This window comes from Lampris incognitus, chromosome 9 (assembly GCF_029633865.1).
Source record: "Lampris incognitus isolate fLamInc1 chromosome 9, fLamInc1.hap2, whole genome shotgun sequence".
NCBI classification, from domain to species: Eukaryota; Metazoa; Chordata; class Actinopteri; order Lampriformes; family Lampridae; genus Lampris; species Lampris incognitus.
This window is the reverse complement of record NC_079219.1, coordinates 6,263,389-6,281,462: the sequence shown is the minus strand read 5'-3', so window position 1 is coordinate 6,281,462 and position 18,074 is coordinate 6,263,389. Positions and strand designations below refer to the sequence as shown.

At 47.4% G+C, this 18,074-nt stretch overlaps 1 protein-coding gene across 2 annotated transcripts in view; it reads left to right on the top strand.

Annotated features, from left to right (window-relative positions):
• The first annotated feature begins 281 nt into the window (after positions 1-281).
• LOC130117826 (mannosyl-oligosaccharide 1,2-alpha-mannosidase IC) overlaps positions 282-18,074 on the top strand; it is a 397,190-nt gene continuing 379,397 nt past the window's right edge. For both annotated transcript variants that reach the window (XM_056286069.1, XM_056286071.1), the window contains exon 1: positions 282-401. The gene's annotated coding sequence lies outside the window, so the exon portion shown is untranslated. The remainder of the gene's footprint in view (positions 402-18,074) is intronic.

Genomic DNA, 18,074 nt, shown 5'->3' with positions numbered 1-18,074 from the left:
TTTTCCTCTCCAAGACGGAGACGCAGCCGGTGACGGTGGGCTCGGAGAATGACGCCAGGGAGCACCTGAAGAGGGCGAGGGAGCCGGAGCACCCGCGGAGCATCACCTCCGCCAAGGGAGAGACCAGCAGCGCCGACGTCAAAAGCTGGAGCCGCAAAACCTCCGCCGGCCGCGAGGCCACCGAGGGGAGGTCGGCGGCGCAGGAGGAGCTGGCTCGGTCCGGGTCCAGAGCGGAGTCGGTCTCGGAGAGAGTCACCTCCTCCGGCCGGGGAGCCGACTCGGATAGTTACAGCTTCAGCTACCGCGGGTTTCAAAGGTGCCTCCTCAAGGCGCCGCTGGGGAAGGAGGAGGGCAAGCCGAGCGACCCCCAAACGCAGGAGCGCCGGGATAAAGTCAAGGAGGTAGGAGAGCACGCACACGCACACACGCACACACGCACACGCACACACCATGTACACCGGGATGTCGCAGACTTGTCGACTCCCACAACATGTGCACATCTTGATGTCTCGCTGCCGTCCCAACACGAGGTACACGACCCGTGCGGCACCACCACGAGCCCGGGCAGACACGGGCACGTCGTGTGCGCACCTTGGATGCGTAATTGCGCATAGGAGTCGTAAACAGTTCCTTTAATTTGCTCAGTGCGATGACGGGAGGCAGCTGCCAACCAGGACGGAGAGGCTGACAAGTCAGCCTCTCCGTCCTGGTGCGGGAGCGTGGACATGTGGACGCCGCCGCATGGGAGTGTAAGACCTTGTTGTCCTGATGGACGATAACGGGAGTCCAGTACCTCACGCTGCCCTCCAACCGAGGTGCAGCGTGCTGAAGGGAGTGTTATTTGGTTTAATGTTGTGCATGACCTAACGGTGCCGGGGGGGGGGGTCTCACTCACCTGGATTCTTGAACCCGGTGTTTTGCACATGTGAGCAGATATACAGCATCAAACCCGCTCTGACCACTTGCTGCTGCAGACTCCAGCTACACACCAGGCTGCACTACCGGCCGCAAGGCTGAGCCCCATGTGTCAGTTGCTTTGCGGTAATCTGATTATTTGTTTGGGGACCATTGAAGTACAATAGCAGCAGACATGTTGGGGGGGGGGGGTCCTCAGAGGCGCCCTGGCTTGCAGCTCTGTTGCGCAGAGGAGCTGTACGTATTGATCCACGGATGATGTGGGCCATATTGGAGCATTCATATGCCCTTCACAGTGTACGTTATCAGTTAGTCGTGTCATGTGTGCTGTGTTGGCGTCCGCGTCCTCTCGTGTTTACTGGTGGGGCCACGCCACGTTCTCTTCACATGTCCCCATCCGGTATTCACTTGACCCTTTACTGAAGGGCTCTGTCACTTCGCAAAACCCTGTATGCCTGAACAATGCCGCTACTTTCTCCCATGCCTTTCTGGTGCTCTCTCTGTCTCTCTCTGTGTCTCTCTCTCTGTGTCTCTCTCTCTGTCTGTCTCTCTCTGTCTGTCTCTCTCTCTCCCCCTCTCTCTCTGTCTGTCTGTCTCTCTGTCTCGCTCTCTTTCCCTCTCTCTCTCTGTCTCTCTCTCTCTCTGTCTCTCTCTCTCTCTCTTTCTCTGTCTGTCTCTCTCTCTGTCTGTCTCTCTCTTTCTCTCTCTGTCTCTCTCTCTCTCTCTCTCTCTGTGTCTCTCTCTTGTCTCTCTGTGTCTCTGTCGTGCAGTTTGCTGAGCACACTGTGCTTGGTGGGCACTAGAAGGCGATGCGCCGCTACATGCCAGCACAATGCACAGATTGTGGACAACTGGTCCAGTTGGTCGGGGCCCACGGTACATTTTTTGCCCAGGGGCCGCCTTGTGGGGGAATCCAGCGATGGGTAAACAAGGTGGGCCGTTTTCAGTCATAGAAATCGTTCGCATCCGCTTCATCCCTTTTCCTTCCCGAACCCGGGGTCCTCGGTGAATACAGAGCAGAAGCCACATATTCAGATGTACTCGGCTACGTAGGATGTAAACAGTCAAGATGACATTTGTGCCGTACGCGCACCACAAATGACTGCCAGTAACCAATTTGAATTTGATACGTTCCAGCAGCTTTCCGAGCTGTGCTGCAGCCAGTGCCGAGCCCTGCGGGGTCCAGTAATGACTCCATAGTATGAGCATCTGCGTGTTACACATCTGTACCCACTCAAGGCCATGGGGACTGGTGAGGGGACTGGTGAGGGGGCTGGTGAGGGGGCTGGAGAGGGGGCTGGAGAGGGCAGCCCCAGGCCAGCGTTGGTAAAATGTTTTGAGCCATTTCATCCGACACATCTGAGGCGTGTTGTTGTCACTGTCGCGTCTATCCGCTGTTGACCCTCTTGCACTGCTTTCCTGTCTCTCACATCCGGAGGCTGTTCCCCCCCCCCCCACACACACACATAATGACTCGGACACTGGATAGACCAGAGGGGTGTAGTATACCCTCATGTGCCGAGCGAAGCTTTGTCTGACTCATGGCGTGTTCTTTGACGTGCTTTCAAGTGAATGTCAATATGACAGTGCTTTCCTTTTCTTCTCAGCTGAGCTCAGCAGAGTTCTCTGCCTGGGGGTAAGTTTTTTAAACCCGAGAAGAAAAGTTCCCTTTCACCGCACCTCCACCACTGCCACCTTAATACTTGTCTCTTAATTACTGTGCTTTTGTGAACGAGGGCCTGTCTTGCAGCGTTGTGGACTGAAGAAACCCTGCTCGCTTACATGGCGTGCTCCGGCGGCCGTGCAGCCACGGCCTAGCGTGCACTCCCTCCGTTTCCTATTGTTTGCGCTGCAGTTTCCACTGTTGCATGTGAGCTTGGCAGTCCTCCAGAAGGGCCCTCTGTTCCTGGAGGCTCACAGTCATGCTGCCAAAACGTTGCGAGCCAGCCAGTTTGACCTGGTTTACGGACGTGAAAAAGAAAATAGACACAATGACAACAGAACAAACAAGAGGAACAAAAGCTGTTTGAGGTCTCCGTGTCTTTTGATTGCGCACAGTCAAATTTACCATCGAATAGAGACAGACTACTCGGTTATTGTCTTCCTTGAGGTTGACAGAGACATAGCAGGGCTGCTTTTGTACGTGTGTTGTTTCTTTGCAAGGGAATGCAGGAGAAAGAGCTATCTCTTGATCACAGCTTCTTCCCAGATCAAACAAAAGGGTTTCTGGCCTAGCCCACTGAGCGCCTCCACACCACATCTGTCAATGGGCATCGTTTTTCTCAAGTGGCAACCCACCGCCGCCGAGCCAGACTCTTTTGTGTGTGTGTGTGTGTGCATGCGCACACCAAGTGCCAAGATTGGGTGGCACAAGGGACAATAGTGGGCCGATCACAAATGGTAAATGTTTGAAACCAGCGTGTTCGTAGCGAAGCCCAGCTGGCTACCGACGAGCACGAGCCAAGCCGGCAAGGTGCGGCGTTCAGGTTGCAACCACTCCCTGCAAGGAGGTACAGTCATTTATTCTTCTCCAGAAGTCTCCAGCAGCGATGAAGATGAGGGTGATTGTCGAGCGTCTCCCTGTTCATACCCCTGGGATGTCATGCCTCATTCATCCCCCCTGTGTGGGAATGTTTCTGCCTCATTGGCTCCTAAATAGGAGATTTGATATCAAGGAGGTGGACCGGCGCGCCCCCCCCCAACTCCCCAGCTTTGGGAAACAGGAGGGCATGCATATATGGGCACCTTATTTTTTACCCTGTTGAGAAACTTTTACATTTTCACATCCAGATAAGGTCAGAAGGCAGAGGAGAATGAAACGATGTTGTGGCAGTGGCAGCATCCAAACAAACATGATGATTGTTAGGGCAAATACAGGGGACTTCTGCATTGTCTGCAGACCGAGGGCCTTTCATCCGTCCTGTCCCGCTGTATGCACACATCAGAAAATAAGTGTGTGTTGAAAGGGAAGTCTCTGTAAAGGACAATACTTGCTCTCGGTGGGTTCTCTGAATATTTCCAGAGACGTGCGGGTGCTGTGTGGAGGCCTGTCCTGGAGTAGAGGGTGTATGCAATTTGGTTCCACCGCAGGGGCTGTCTTCACGGGGAGGAATGGTAGACCAGCAGTAATACAGCACACACACACCGTGGCTTCCTCGAAGGCTCTGCTACTGGCCTTAGGGCTCCTGTGTGTGTGTGTGTGTGTGAACATTTAAATGTGTGTGCCGTCATGAATGCATACAGCTGTGTGTGTATGTCTGTGAGAGCTTGTAAGTGTGCATGTACACGAGCGCGAATGTGCATTTTTTTATGTGCGTTGTAATGTGTTTATGTGTATGTTTTTGGGTGTGTGAGTTGAATGTGTATCTGTATGTGTGCGTGTGACTGTGTGCATATGTTTTTGGATGTATATGTAAACATATGTGTTTGACTGTGTTTATCTTTTGTGTGTGTGTGTGTGTGTGTGTGTGTGTGCGTGCGCGTGCCTGCGCCTGCTTGGTGCACAATTGCAGGCTTATCTCCACAAGCATGTGCTTGGACCTGAATGTAGACTTTGGCAGATTCAGTTTGGGAATGTTGCCATTTTCTTTGTCAGCCACCATCCAAGCACTGGTGAAGCTCTGCAGCCGTAACATGGTAGATCAGCGACAACACAAAGGACTCCATATGCACTTTAAAAAAAACCCAACCCAACCCACGTTTCTATAGCTGCAATAAATAGTAAGCAACACATCAGTAACACAAACAGACAAACCACAGAGGCTTTGAATTCAAACGAGGAGTTTTAAGTCTCTGAAGTGAAAGAGTGTAACAGCAAGAACATGTGAAACACAGAGAACACGAGCAAACCAGAGGCGTCGTTGGGATCTGGAAACACTGGGGGCGGGGCGTAGGCCAGCCCAGAAATCTTTAGATTTCCCCCTGATAATTGCAGCATTTTCAAGTTCTTTCAGAGTGAAATGGATATCAGATGTGAGACACTGTGCTCTAGCGAAAGGTTCCAGTCAGGTTGCGTAGGCTGCCTTTCACTACATGAAATCATAATAAACAAAACGGGTGCAGTCTTGAGTTCTCATTCAGTTCGCAAGCGGCAGGGAAAAAGTGAGCCGTGACGCTGATGAAGCAGATTGTGTGTTGCCAACGCTTTGTTCCGTTTTGAAATTTGACCAACTGTGGTCTCATAGCTATTGTGTGACAAGCAAAGGTGTGTGGCCCAGAAAGCAAAAGGAATGATTAGCCGGTCGGACCACGTCCCGTCCAGTGAATTCCCCGTCATGCTCTCAGGCCGGCTAGTTTCTCCGTAACTAGCGCCCCCTAGGAAAACGAATCGCTAGTCTAGGTCCCCCGTTCCTTCTGCTATCGGGCTGTTAAATGCTGAGTGTAGCCATTTTAAATGAATGCTTTATTTTGTTTTGAACCACAATAGTTGGTTTATACCTTGCTTATTTTTCACACGGCGTGTGGGCCTGTACGTTCGCTGAATGTTGTACTGGAACGTGACGTGCAGTGCGTCTTAGGACGCTTCCTTTATTTATTCTAGTCTTTTAACGTATGTGAATTTTCATCCTTCGCTCGGTCTTCGCGTGAGTCTGCATGCAAGGCCACACCAGGGTGAACTGACCTGTGTGTTGTCTCTGACATACCGACGATTGCCACTTGCCTGTGTGAGTTTGTGTGTGGTCTGGGTGGACTAAAACTGAGTCGTCCTTCTGGAGGAAATAAAGTTGTCTCAATCTGAAACGGCGTCTCTGCATTAGGGGCCGGTGCGGTCTGGTCCCACTAGATGTCGCCATTGCACGACATGATCAATAATTCGGTGGAACGAGTCATTTTATTTCTTCGTAACTAATAATATTGTTGCTCGGTTATGACACATGACAATGGTGGCGCTGTCCGAGACATCTCAGACGTCTTCCTGCAGCTTTTGCGCGAAACACAGGACTTCTTCCTTTGCTGCGCATGTGGCCGGCCCGTCGCCGTTCGCTTAACCAGGTGAGCAGTTGAAAACACTGCCTACCAGGGGCGGTTCTAGGATCAGAGCTTTGGGGGTGCCGAGCACCCAGAGTGCCGGCCGGCCAGGCAAGATACATTTGGATCAAACCATTTTCGAAGCATGGGGGGGTGCTGTATTTTTGTTGTTAAAATATTACGTTTAAACCATATACTGGATATGGTTTTGACATTTCTTCAGCTTATTAAACATGGACATACAGTAAAAAAAAAATCTCTTCAATTTTAGGGGTGCTGGGGTTCAGTTTAGGGGTGCTGCAGCACCCCCAAAAATGGGCTAGAGACGCCTATGCTGACTACGTTTACGTGATGCTAGAAAAAGCGGATTTATCGTGCAAGTGCGACTAAAACTGGACTTTTAACATACACGTAGACGTGTAAGTGCGACTGAAATCGTACGAAATCGAAATTCTCTTAGTCGGACCAGCACCTAAACAACGCGGTCGGGGATCGATGTACTCTGGTACGGCTTCGATCGGCCTCGAACTGGCCTAGGCGTTCTGCGCATGATCCGTAGTTCCCGCGGCGGTCTTTCACCCGGAAGTCGAACAGTATCAACATGGCGAGTCCTGGAGCGAGAACCACGCGTGTCTGGACAGACGAGGAGACAAAGTGTATGTTGTGTCAGCTGAAGTTGAATATCCCGAAGTACCTGGATGGGAGGAGGACGCGGAATGGCGAACTGTTTAAGAAAGTGGCGGGAAAAGTTGGACAGAGCGGGATTTAAAAGACTCCCCCCGAGCAAATCCGCTTGCTGACTGTTTAGCATGTGACGCAATAGGTCAACCGGAAGAAGATCGAATAGCAACCCATTTGAACACGTAGCTGATTTTTTTTGTTTCCATTATCTCAATATAAAAAATAAAGAAATATTTTAAGCTAAAAAAAAGCAACCAGCTGAAAGGGGGCGTGTCGCCACCTACCGTACCGGGGTCGGACATACGCCCGTCAATAAATCGATTCTCTCCCGGTTCTTGTATAACGACAGTAGTCCAATTACATGGCCTAATGGCTCGACTTGACCGCATGTAAACGCACTGACACTGCGCATGTTCGACACACTTTCAATAACGAGCTGTGGGGCACGAGCATGGTGGCCCCGTGCTGAGAGCAGCCAATCAAAAATACAGAATGAATGACGTACGTCAAGACGTTTCGTAAACGTCGTTTACGGTGTCAGCGTTGCTACGCAGCTACACGCAACAGCATGGGCCAACAGAGGTTAAATGCACTTGCTTTGCGGGCGCCCGGGTAGCGCGGCGGTCTATTCCGTCTATGCCTACCAACACGAGGGTTGGCGGTTCGAATCCACGTGTTACCTCCGGCTCGGCGGGGCGTCTCTACAGGCACAGTTGGCCGTGTCTGCCGGATGGGAAGAGTATTGGCCAAGTACAACTGGGGAGAGAAAAAAGGTGGGAAATGCCCTTGCTATGCTATCAATTGAAAATGATTTCATTCTTGGCTTGTTGGAGTTGAACAGAAAGTTACTGGCAAGTCTTCCCAGATGAAAGATCGTCATGCATTTTTTTTGGAGCAGTGGACGTCACCGGTGAGTCTATTTTGCATTACTAGCGTGTTGGCGTGTTATTTCGGCTGCAGGTTAAGGCCCGGAAAGCCACGTGTTTTTCCCTGCTCTGAAATCTCGCAGTGGATGTGTTATTACTGTAGCAGAGCACACTGATCGCGTAATGCTTGGCAGGGATTAAACTGGGCCGGGGCTCAGCACCGCCACATGGCATCTCAAATGTCACCAGGCGTAGTTCAGCACCAGCAAAAACAAGGGGGGGGAAACCCTATCAGTTAATTTATTAATGTTGTAGTGAATTCGGGGGGCAGTCCGGGAGATCGTCGCCATGGCCGGGACGCGAACCTGTGTCTCCCGCTCCGCAAGCGACAACGTTAACCAGTCGACTAAAGGGTCCGACCTGTTAGTCAAGGACCAACGTGTCTACTTATCCATGCACGTTACAATATATTTTTAATCCGCCTTTATTGTGGAAACATACATTCTGACCATTCAAATAGATTCATGTTTTCTTTTTGTAGCATAAAAATAACGTTTCGTTATCACTTTAGCGGTCAGCGGTGAGCTAAGTCATTCTCACCGGCTGCCGCTCCCGACTCAAGCGGAACCCGGCGAAGGCGGCGCTTCCGGGAGGAAATGTCCGGTCGGTATATCCGGTACACCGGCGTCGTCATCGCGCCTTTATTATCCGGCGGGAAAATGCCCTCTCCCTGGCACGAGTGAGTATACTGCCTCGCAGTTCGTCTGATATTCCCAGTAAACTGTGTCTCCTCTATCAACACGGAGCTTTTAGCAAACTGCTGTAAACGTAGTTAACTATAAACCAGCGTCTTTCATTATCGTCAAGTTTTGTTTTTGTTTTGTTTTAAATCGAGGCAAACTCGTCATATCCTCAGACAGCCAAGGAACCTGTGTTAGCTAGCGGGGTGTTAGCTAGCGGGTTGTGGCAGCAATATCGGCATCCAGGGCAGTTTTGCTAGGCTTAACGTTGTGACCGTGTAGCCAAGCCAAAGTTCCTATTCTTATTTCTTTATTTTCCCTGAAATCTTTTTTTTAATTTTTGTCAACTTCCCCAAAATTAGTTCCTACCTGTAAATAGGTTCCGCCCTGGCGGTTTTAAAAGCGTACCTTTTGTTCCCCGGGGGCGCTGTTCCGGTGTGACACCTCGGAGCCTCGCTTCAGTGAGCACGTGTGCTCGGAGCTGGTGAGTCACGTGTTCCGATGCCGTCTCCATTGTCTTACACATTTGATTCATTTGTTTGTTTAGAGGTATGTTACGGTGATACACGCGGTATTGTGGGGTGCTAACAAGCGTATTGGTCTATCCGTCATTGTATAACTGATTTGTAATTTGGATCTAGATCGTATTACTCATGTGCGTTTGGCTAATTTAATTAGCCTCGTGCTAGCTTCGACGGGGCTTTGTACTTGCTGGCCTCGTGACTTAATGGGCAGCATGCCTTTTGGGAATTATTTCAAAATTGGATATTTGAAAAATACTTTCATTTGGCCAGTTTAGATTATAAGGATATTAAATTTGGCGTTATAATGGAGATTAAAAATATGGAAATGCTGTACAATACCTTGATGAATATGGCTAAACAATTTATCCATAGATCTAGATTTATCAAGGCCAGGCCACTATTCTTAGTCTTCATGAATGAATTGATAAATGTTTAAGTAATCAATGAAACGTATATAAACCAAACAAGCTTTGCATATTTACAAAAACATAGATATATTGATTTCTAATGAGACCTCTTGTCTTTTTGTCTTTTTATTTTTTCCTTATTTTTTGTTTTGTGAAATACAAAAAAATTGTAATAGCTCAGTCTGAGTTGTACTATTTGTTATTGTTATGACCAGATTATATAATAAAGGTATTAAAAAATAGGCAGTATGCAGGGGTTAGATTTTAATGGCGTCGCCTCATAGGTGATGTGATGTTTTGTAGTGTTTCATGTGAGGTTTTGTATTATATTTTGTAGAATGGAGAGATGCAGAGGACAAGCTAGTATGTGACTGATGCCTGTGTTTTTTTATTTGTTTTTTTTTTTCTTCTTGTGAAGAAAATTAAATGCCACAGATCTCCAACTCTGTGTCTCACTCAGCCACACAACGCAGAGACAGAAAGCAGTTATTAGTCAGTTGCAACTGTAAATTGATGTGAACCATCCCGTTAATCAAGTTAGGCTGGAGGCCAGTATGCGGCATAGGTGGTTGGCAAGGTAAGGAGAAACTAAGGTCAGAAACTGACAGGCTTAATAAGAGAATGTAAATCACTCTGATTTTCTGCTTAAACAATGTTTGATTTTACAAAATGGAAGCCTGTGTGTATATGTAAAATATCCATTAATTCCAAATTAATATAATTAAGACGGTTCTATTCATAGTCTTCTTCTTTCGGCTTGTTCCCTGTTTCCCAGGGGTCGCCACAGCAGATTTGATAGTTTCCATCGGTACCCTGCGAGGGTACAGCGCTGATGGTGGTCTTGTCAGTCCGCATAATGATTTGGCAAAATGTTACGTCGGATGCCCTTCCTGACACAACCACTAACCCTATGGATGGGGGCACAGGTAAAGCGCTGGATGCCATCCCAGTATTCACGGACTTGCGCTCATGCCTGTCGCCATAAACTTGTTCTATTCCTAAATGTTCTATTTATATTACTTTGTATTATTATACTCTTCTTTAGTGGTACCAACAGCATTGATAGAGATACACAGGGGAGTGCACTTGTAGAAAGATTGTATTGTCATCATCTGCAGTTTTATGCACTGCAACCTGTGTCTAGAATGACTTTGATAAGCGTTTAAGTGTTTAGAGCAGAGGGTTGTCTCACAAACCTGCCTTACCTTTTTATGTTATTTACAGTTTGTCAGATGATATCCATCAGGTTTTGTAGATTATGCGCACACATGTACACCCATGGCAACCCTGAAACCATAGACCCCCCCCCCATATCAAATCCTCATTTAAGCCTTGCTGCTTGATAACTTTGGATTTGTAATGCGATGCTGTATAACAAGGTAATATACCAGTTGTGTGAGATCAAATGTCGTTACTGATGATGTCACTCATATCCCTGTCTCTATTTCTGCTAACTCCTGCACCGCATTACGTTAATGTGTGCGTTTGTGATTTCATTCATTGATGAGGTGCGTTTTGTGTGGATTCAATGAGGGAGTAGGTTTGTGTGTAGTTACATTAAGGAGACGGATGCTGCCCATGCAGAGTTTATTGTGTCCCACTAGGCTTTCTGTGCCAGAGACACCACTGGTGACAAAGGCTCCTTTTGAACTTTGACAGATCTGAACTGTGACAAACAGTTAACGCTGTGTCTTACCTGTTTATCTGATACTCTCCTCTTCTTCACCTGTCTAGTAGCTCGTTTGGTGTCTCATTTGTCTCACACTCCTCATCTCCTCTGCTCTCTCCTCCAGTTTTCTTCTCCTCTCTCCTGCCTTGGTCATAAAAAGGGTGTAATCAGCATATACCAACCAAAATCCAATCAGATCTCTCATTTTTGATGTGATGAATAGATCATAAACACATTATTTATCAATTTATTTTATGCATAGCCTTAACCAATTATTTGAACATACCAGCCAATATCAGATTAATCTAAAGCAAACCATTAATGCACTGTTCCATCCCATAGGGTCTAAATAGCCATCAATGCTCATTATTCCATATGGCCTGACAGTCACACAACACAGCAACACTGTTGAATGTCAGTTACAGGCCATTGTTCAATGCAGCAACATATTTATATCAATCGGCATACTATTGCTATTTATTACTTACTGCAGTGCAGCGATTCTTTGCTCTCTCTCAATCTGATAATATCTTCACAGTCTCATTCCTTCCTCTTTTGTGCTTTTGTTGGTCTTTCAAGTTGTCGCTCTCCCTCTCTGTCTCTGTCTCTCTCATATTGTCTCCGTTAACATTGTGGCGCTCTCATGTCCTGACTCATCTGCTGCTACAGCAACAGGAGATAACTCTTCCTCCACCTCCTCTCGCCTCGCCTGCGCCTCGTTGCCGTCGTCCTTTTTCTCTTTACAAAATAAAAAGCTTATGTCCATAGCCTTCAAATCTTGCCTTAGTGAATTAGCTAGCTAGCTACCACCACATGCCAACAATGACAAGCCCTGTAACCGATGCGGCTCTCTGTCTCTATCTGTCTCTCGCATATGCGGTCACACAAAATGCGTGCGTGCCAAGTAGATATGCCTCTTTAATTTAGACACACTGATGACCTTTTCAAAACATACTTGCTTCTGTGATCAACAATATCATGTTATTTTCGAGGGCTTTAATGTTTGATCAGAATGACGGATAAGTAGATCTGGGGCTATGTTTTTTATCATTATTCTTATTTTGGGAAAAAAGAAAACAAAAATCCGGGGCTATTCATAAAAACATTCAGGGCTGTAGCCTCAGATGTCCAGGCCTAACGACACTACTGCACCAAACCACAACCAACCCTTGGTTTTCGGTTTCTTTCTACAAACAATCTGCAAGCTATCTGATGGCGGTGTAACCGAAATGTCTTTTTTTTTCCCCACGACACACGAGCAGCTGCCACCGTAGGCTGTGCATTGGAAATTGCGGTCACTCACTCACGCATGCACTCATGGATGACCTGAGAGGGAAGTTTAGTAGGGCACACTCCACCTACACGCGCAGCACGGGTGCGCCGTGGTTCTGGACGGTTTCATGCTTGTTGACCTGACAGTGGGTGGACTCTGCTTTCTTATGATAAATGAACAAAAAACGCTCTTGACTTATCACGTCGCTTTTACGTCAGGGCTGACATCAGTACAGAACTTAACCCCTGATATTTACTGTTCATTTGGTTTTCTGAAAAAGTCAGTATTTTCTTAAAGGGAAGTTTCATTTCAGGTTATTAAAAAAAAACTCAGTGTTATTTCATGCCATAGTTTTGAATTTGAAGAAAGAAAACTATATGGACAGTTACGTGCCCGTACAGTCGCTTTCAATGGTAACGGCATAGGCAAACGTTACTGCTCATGTGCGTTATTGTGGCCCAAACATAACTTCCGGCAGACTTACACAAACGGTAAATAACAGAGTTCCTCTAGACTATTTCTGATAAGCAAGATAAATAACGAGTAAATTACATTAGCTAGCAAGTTAAAACCGTGTCTAGCCAGTATTATTTGGGGTTACCAGTCGTAGAGAGGAACAGTTAACTGGCCAAACTCAAATGTGACAACATTACACTACCAGACTCGTTCAACAAAAATGTTGAGAAGAATGTTTTTCTACAGACCTGTCTAATTTACCAGAGGTCAGTCAAGTACACATCTTTGAATACCTATTCTGCACCTTGCTGAACATCATCTAGTCCTAGCATAATCCATAACTACCCTGAATACATGCACATTCCTGTGTAGAAAGTGCACTCTTTTTGTGTTGTTGCTTAAAAACGAGAATTACATGAGACATAAACTGGGGCTAGTGGGCAGCATATATGTAGCCTGCTGGTGCAAAGCAATATCTGTAGCTTATTTATTTGTATAGCATGCATTGATGGACAATCTTCCTGGCTCATCTTGCACGGTTACCTCAGCAGAAAATGATCAGGCGATGTATCGCAGTCGAGTCACCGGAATCAGGTATCACAGCGTCAGTTCAAAACTTAGCTAAAGTATATCAACTACTAGCATTGATCAACATTACTGTGTATAATTTGTACAACGTTAGCTATTAGCTATCGCTTGTCATGAGTTTATTACCCAAAACGAGTACCCAAAACGATCCTTGAATTATTGCCTGCCTGCCAAGCCTCTCGTTGCACAGCAGTGATCCATGCTCACCGTCCCCCCTCTTCTTTATGAAACCGAAACGGTTTTGTTTTCGAAATGTGTTTGTTCCTCAGGTTGAACCCCACAGCACAACAACCTGAGCCCAATGTCTGTGCTCATCAGCTTAACTTTCAGTCCGTTTGTAGTCATTGCCATATAGCCAGTATGCTGCATTGTTTCACTATAAAGTGAGTATTCATTCAGTGTCTTTTGGAGGGGCTTATTGTAAATCTGTTACCCCTTTATCCACTCAGCACATGTTGCATGTCTGTTCGTATCCCTGCTCTTGTGCTCTTCCTGAGTTTTTCCTCATCCAAATCAAGCGTGTAAGAAGGGGGTGTCGTACATTGCACAGAATGTATTGAGACTGCTCTACAGATAGATTTAACTTGACTAGTCTCATGAGTAAATTTCAGATGATTTGGCCCTTCTTGAAAACAGCGGAGAGCTTGGAGCCATGCACACGTGTGGTCGCATGCAGACCTACCTACCTTTTTATTTTTTAAAAAGAAGAAGCTGTTCAAAAAGATAAGATTGTAGCCGGTACTGAAGCCTCCACATATGAAAAATGACCCAGCTGGCGAGCGAGGTGTCTGGCTGAATAGAATGCTTCCATTTAACTGGCTGCTAACTGGGAGCGCCGTGACCTCGGGCCAACCCCCCCCCACCACCACCACCTTTCCTGCTTTGCAGCCAGGTGGGCAGAAGAGAACAGCAAGTCTGGAAAATGTCTTCTTGCTGAGGAGGAAGAGAGGCAAAACAAATCAGGAGGAAAGACTCGGCTGTTCACCAAGGTGCCGCATTTGCACTTCCCTTTCCTTCTGTGGATGCTGTGCAAATGTCAGATGGCGTGTGTTTGAAATGTGAGCCCATCATTGTCTGGACTGTGTATGCAAGGGATGGCGCTGGTTGAGCTCACCAGGTTATTGATATATTGCACAAGCCAATGGCAGCTAAAGCTGATATGGTAGACATGTCGGTACAGTTCCTCATCCGAGCATGCCCCTACTGTAGAAAGAAGAAAGCAGGCGTGTGTTTATGGACCTCTTTAGCGTTTGCCCTTGTTTTCATTGTTTATTTACACCGCAGAATGAAGCCGAGGCTGTTCTTCCAAAGTGACTTGATATTAAGTGCAACAGTCAGAATCAGCTTAAGTCCCAGATTGCCCAACATTACAGAGCAACCGCTTGTAAGGCAAGCCAGGATGAAAGTCACGGCGCTTAGACAAAAGACGTCGGGTGTATTTCTACCTTCAACGTTCACATTTGACAGAGACGTACCGAGTGAAGAAACAGCAGCCAGGCAGAGCGGCTGAACCTTTCCTCGGGTGAAGCGAGTTGATTTAAGCTGTACAATATCCAGGTACATTTTCCCCCCACAGGAAATTACCGCAGGGTGCAAATGGTCGTGCGAACCGGAGAGAGGAAAGGGGGAAGGACGAGGAGTTAAGAGGAAAACATGGTAGCTTACATCCGTTTTACATTCAAGGCCGTTTTTCCTAGCATTGGCTCTGGTCGGGGCACCAGCTCCAGCTCCAGGGCAGGGCAAGCCTCTGTAGAGGCATGTCTTCAAGAGGTATGCATGCGGAAATGCATGTGCATTTGGGTGTGTGCACGTGGGTGTTTTTGCATGTGTGCACATGCCATCCTGTGCATGTGTGTGAATGTTATATGTGCACATCTCCCAGCACGTTGAAATAATATGGATACATATGGGCCCATTTGTGTGCATTTTTGGTAACCTTGGTTTGTGTGCAATATGCTGTGTGTGTGTGTGTGTGTGTGTGTGTGTGTGTGTGTGTGTGTGTGTGTGAGAGAGATATTTGAATACAGTCAGAGGGCCTGTGAGACATATTGAGACGGTACAGGAGGTGACTATATGCTGACTCGTGTGAATGAGACCCATCATGTCCGCTTAACATTCGCGCGTGTGCAGGAGAAAGAACATTGGAGTTGTTTTAGAAATGAAATCTTTTTTTCTTTTTCTTTTTTTTTTTGGAGACAGTGAAGCATAAAAAGGTGACGGTTTCTCTGCAGCAGGAACCAAAACCTTTTCTTGGCAGAGCAGTTAAAAAAAGCACTGACCATTTTCACGTTTACCCACAAAAGCTGATTTTCAGTTCCGAAAGCTCTTCTCCAGATGAGTTGTTAGGTGCTAAAGTGATTGACGCGGCATTGTTAGTTCATCCACCCAGCCAAATTTCAGCATCGGCGGGTTGTTGGTTGGCGTTGCTTCTCCTTCTAGTGTGTTAAGAAAAGGTGTTTGAATTCATATGCAGTAGAATCCAGATTTGGTCAGTTTTTGGCCGGCATGGCCTGGTCAGCAGTTTGCAGTCATGTTTGCCACATCACATAGATCCCCCTGTTTTCATCTGAGTACCCTGCACTAATGTATTTTCAGACGGGTACACTGGTCCATTTGTTTGTTGTACTTTTTAGAGCCACCCGCCCTCTTGTTTGCTGTAGCTTGCGGCAGTTGCGTCACTTGCCAGTAAAAGCAGACCTTCATGCCCCGCACCAGAATTTGTCCATGATCTGACCTCATTGTAGAGCGCAGAGGGACCAGCGAGCTCTGAGCCAGCCTCGGCAATCATGTTTTATCCAGTGATCGTTGGAGAAATGTTTCAAATTAGGTTTAATGCTTTCGGCCAAATTTCGTCATCCGACATTTTAACAAAAAAAATTTTTTTTTTACAACAGAAGTACACTTATCCAAGGCTATGGCGGTGCAGTAAGTTCCGTGGAAGCCCATTCATCTCAAGCCAGCAGTGGTCCTGACATAATGAGGTCATTGTGAGTGTACCTCTTAATCCTGGCTTCAGAAGGCCTGTGATTACTGTAAGGAAAAAAACACACACTCATCCTGGTTGACTGCTTGGTGTCTCCTGCTGAGGCAGTGCACTGGCCATTTTCTCTCTGACACACACCGCGCACACACACGCAGGCAACCCCCCCCCCCAGCTCCGCAAACACACGTGCACACACTTGTTACTCATTTTCTGCTCTCTCATTCTCTCTCTCTGTTACTTCTGAAGTGTGGTTTAGCACATTTTTTCCTAAAACATGCCCAGCATCACTGTTGGGTACAAATACATGAAAGACTAATGAGTGGGCTGCCACACCATTATCTGCACACTTTCCTAGCTCTTTTATTGGTGACATAATTATTTCAGGAATCAGGAACACTTTATTTGTCATTTCACTTCATGCACTTGCGTACATGAAATAAAATGAAATGCCATTTCCCCCAGCCCACAGCAGCACAACACAAAGACAGAAACTAGAGGAACACACATACCCAAACGAACACATACAAAACATCACTCTCCAAGGGAACGAACACCAGCCAGGATGACTGTCGCAACCGCCGGTCCTTATGGGCTAGCAGTTAGCTTAGCCCGCCCCGCTTCCGCATCCTGTCAGACCGCCGTTAGGGTTTCCTCCTTGGGCACAGCTCCAGGCAGGGGCCGTGGTCCCCAGGCCCACCGGACGAAACAGACCAAGCTCTCCCAGCCGATTCAGTGCCAGCTCTCCCAGCCAGACACCCTCGACACACCTCCCCGCACTCCACACAATGACACCAAAACACCACAGTCAACGCCAGGCGAGGCCGCCGCCAGACTGCCCTCAGTGTTATTGGAACTGCCGGTCTGCATCGGCTAGCAGTTAGCTTAACTTGGCCCGCTCTCCCAGCCGATCCAGCGCCAGCTCTCCCAGCCATCAAACGAAGACAAAACTTAGACATGGACAAAGACACTGCATGGACAGTACTGGGTGAGGTAACGGCAAACGCGAATTTGCGCAGCCATCTTCCCACACCAGAAGCAGACGAGAGCACATCTCTATAGCAACGAGAGAGGGACAGACTGATAGACAATCTAACCAGCTGTGCCCTAGTGAATATGCTTGGATCTCCCGCAGCAGATGACAATCATGCCAGGCTACAGTACATGTGCTTTCTGCCCTGTATGCTTTTCCACATGCTGTTCCCATTGTGTGTGTGCACATTGAGCTGCATGCATGAGCTTCGAGGGGAGAAAGCGAAGCAGAGGTGAAAGCGTAAGGTGTGGCCGGTATTGTGGCCGTATGCTCTGCTGATGCCTCTTGCTAAGTACCGAGTCAAACTGAAGGCTGTTTTTGCTTTTTCTTCTTTTGTCCTGTGCCCGGTCCTCTCTTTGGCTTTGCAGACCTGGCAGATGCCTTGAAAATGAAATAGAAAGGGGGTGGATTGAAGAGAGAGGGAGAGGGAAAGAGAGAGAGGGAGGCCTAGCTGTAACCTGAGGGCTTTGGAAAGCTCAACCATCTGAGTTCAAGGCCCCTGCTTTTATGGCTGCCTAATTGGTTAGAAATAAAATGCGTGTCAACGCTGCTGCTGCCTCTGTGAGCAGTGGGAGGACATTAGAGTGGGCTGTTCCAACAAACCATCCATCACCACCACTACTACCCCCCATCACCCCCCTCTTCCTTTTTGTATTGTATAAGCCTTGTTGTGAATGTAGTTGAGAAAACATCGTCGCTGAATCTCTGTACATTAATCGTTCATTTCCTTTTCTCTCTTCCTTTCTCTTTGACCTCACCCCACCCTATTTCTTTCTGTTTGTCCCCACCCCCCACCGTACCCCCTACATCCCCGGTCCTTGGCAATGTGTTGCCCTACGTTGGGCAGTATACTCAAAATAACAAAAGAACTCTTCAAAACAGAAACACTGGCAAACATGTTACTGAACGCTGTCATTGGTGTAACTTAATATGAACTCTTTGTTCCTCATTATGTCACTCCGTGCCACATGGGG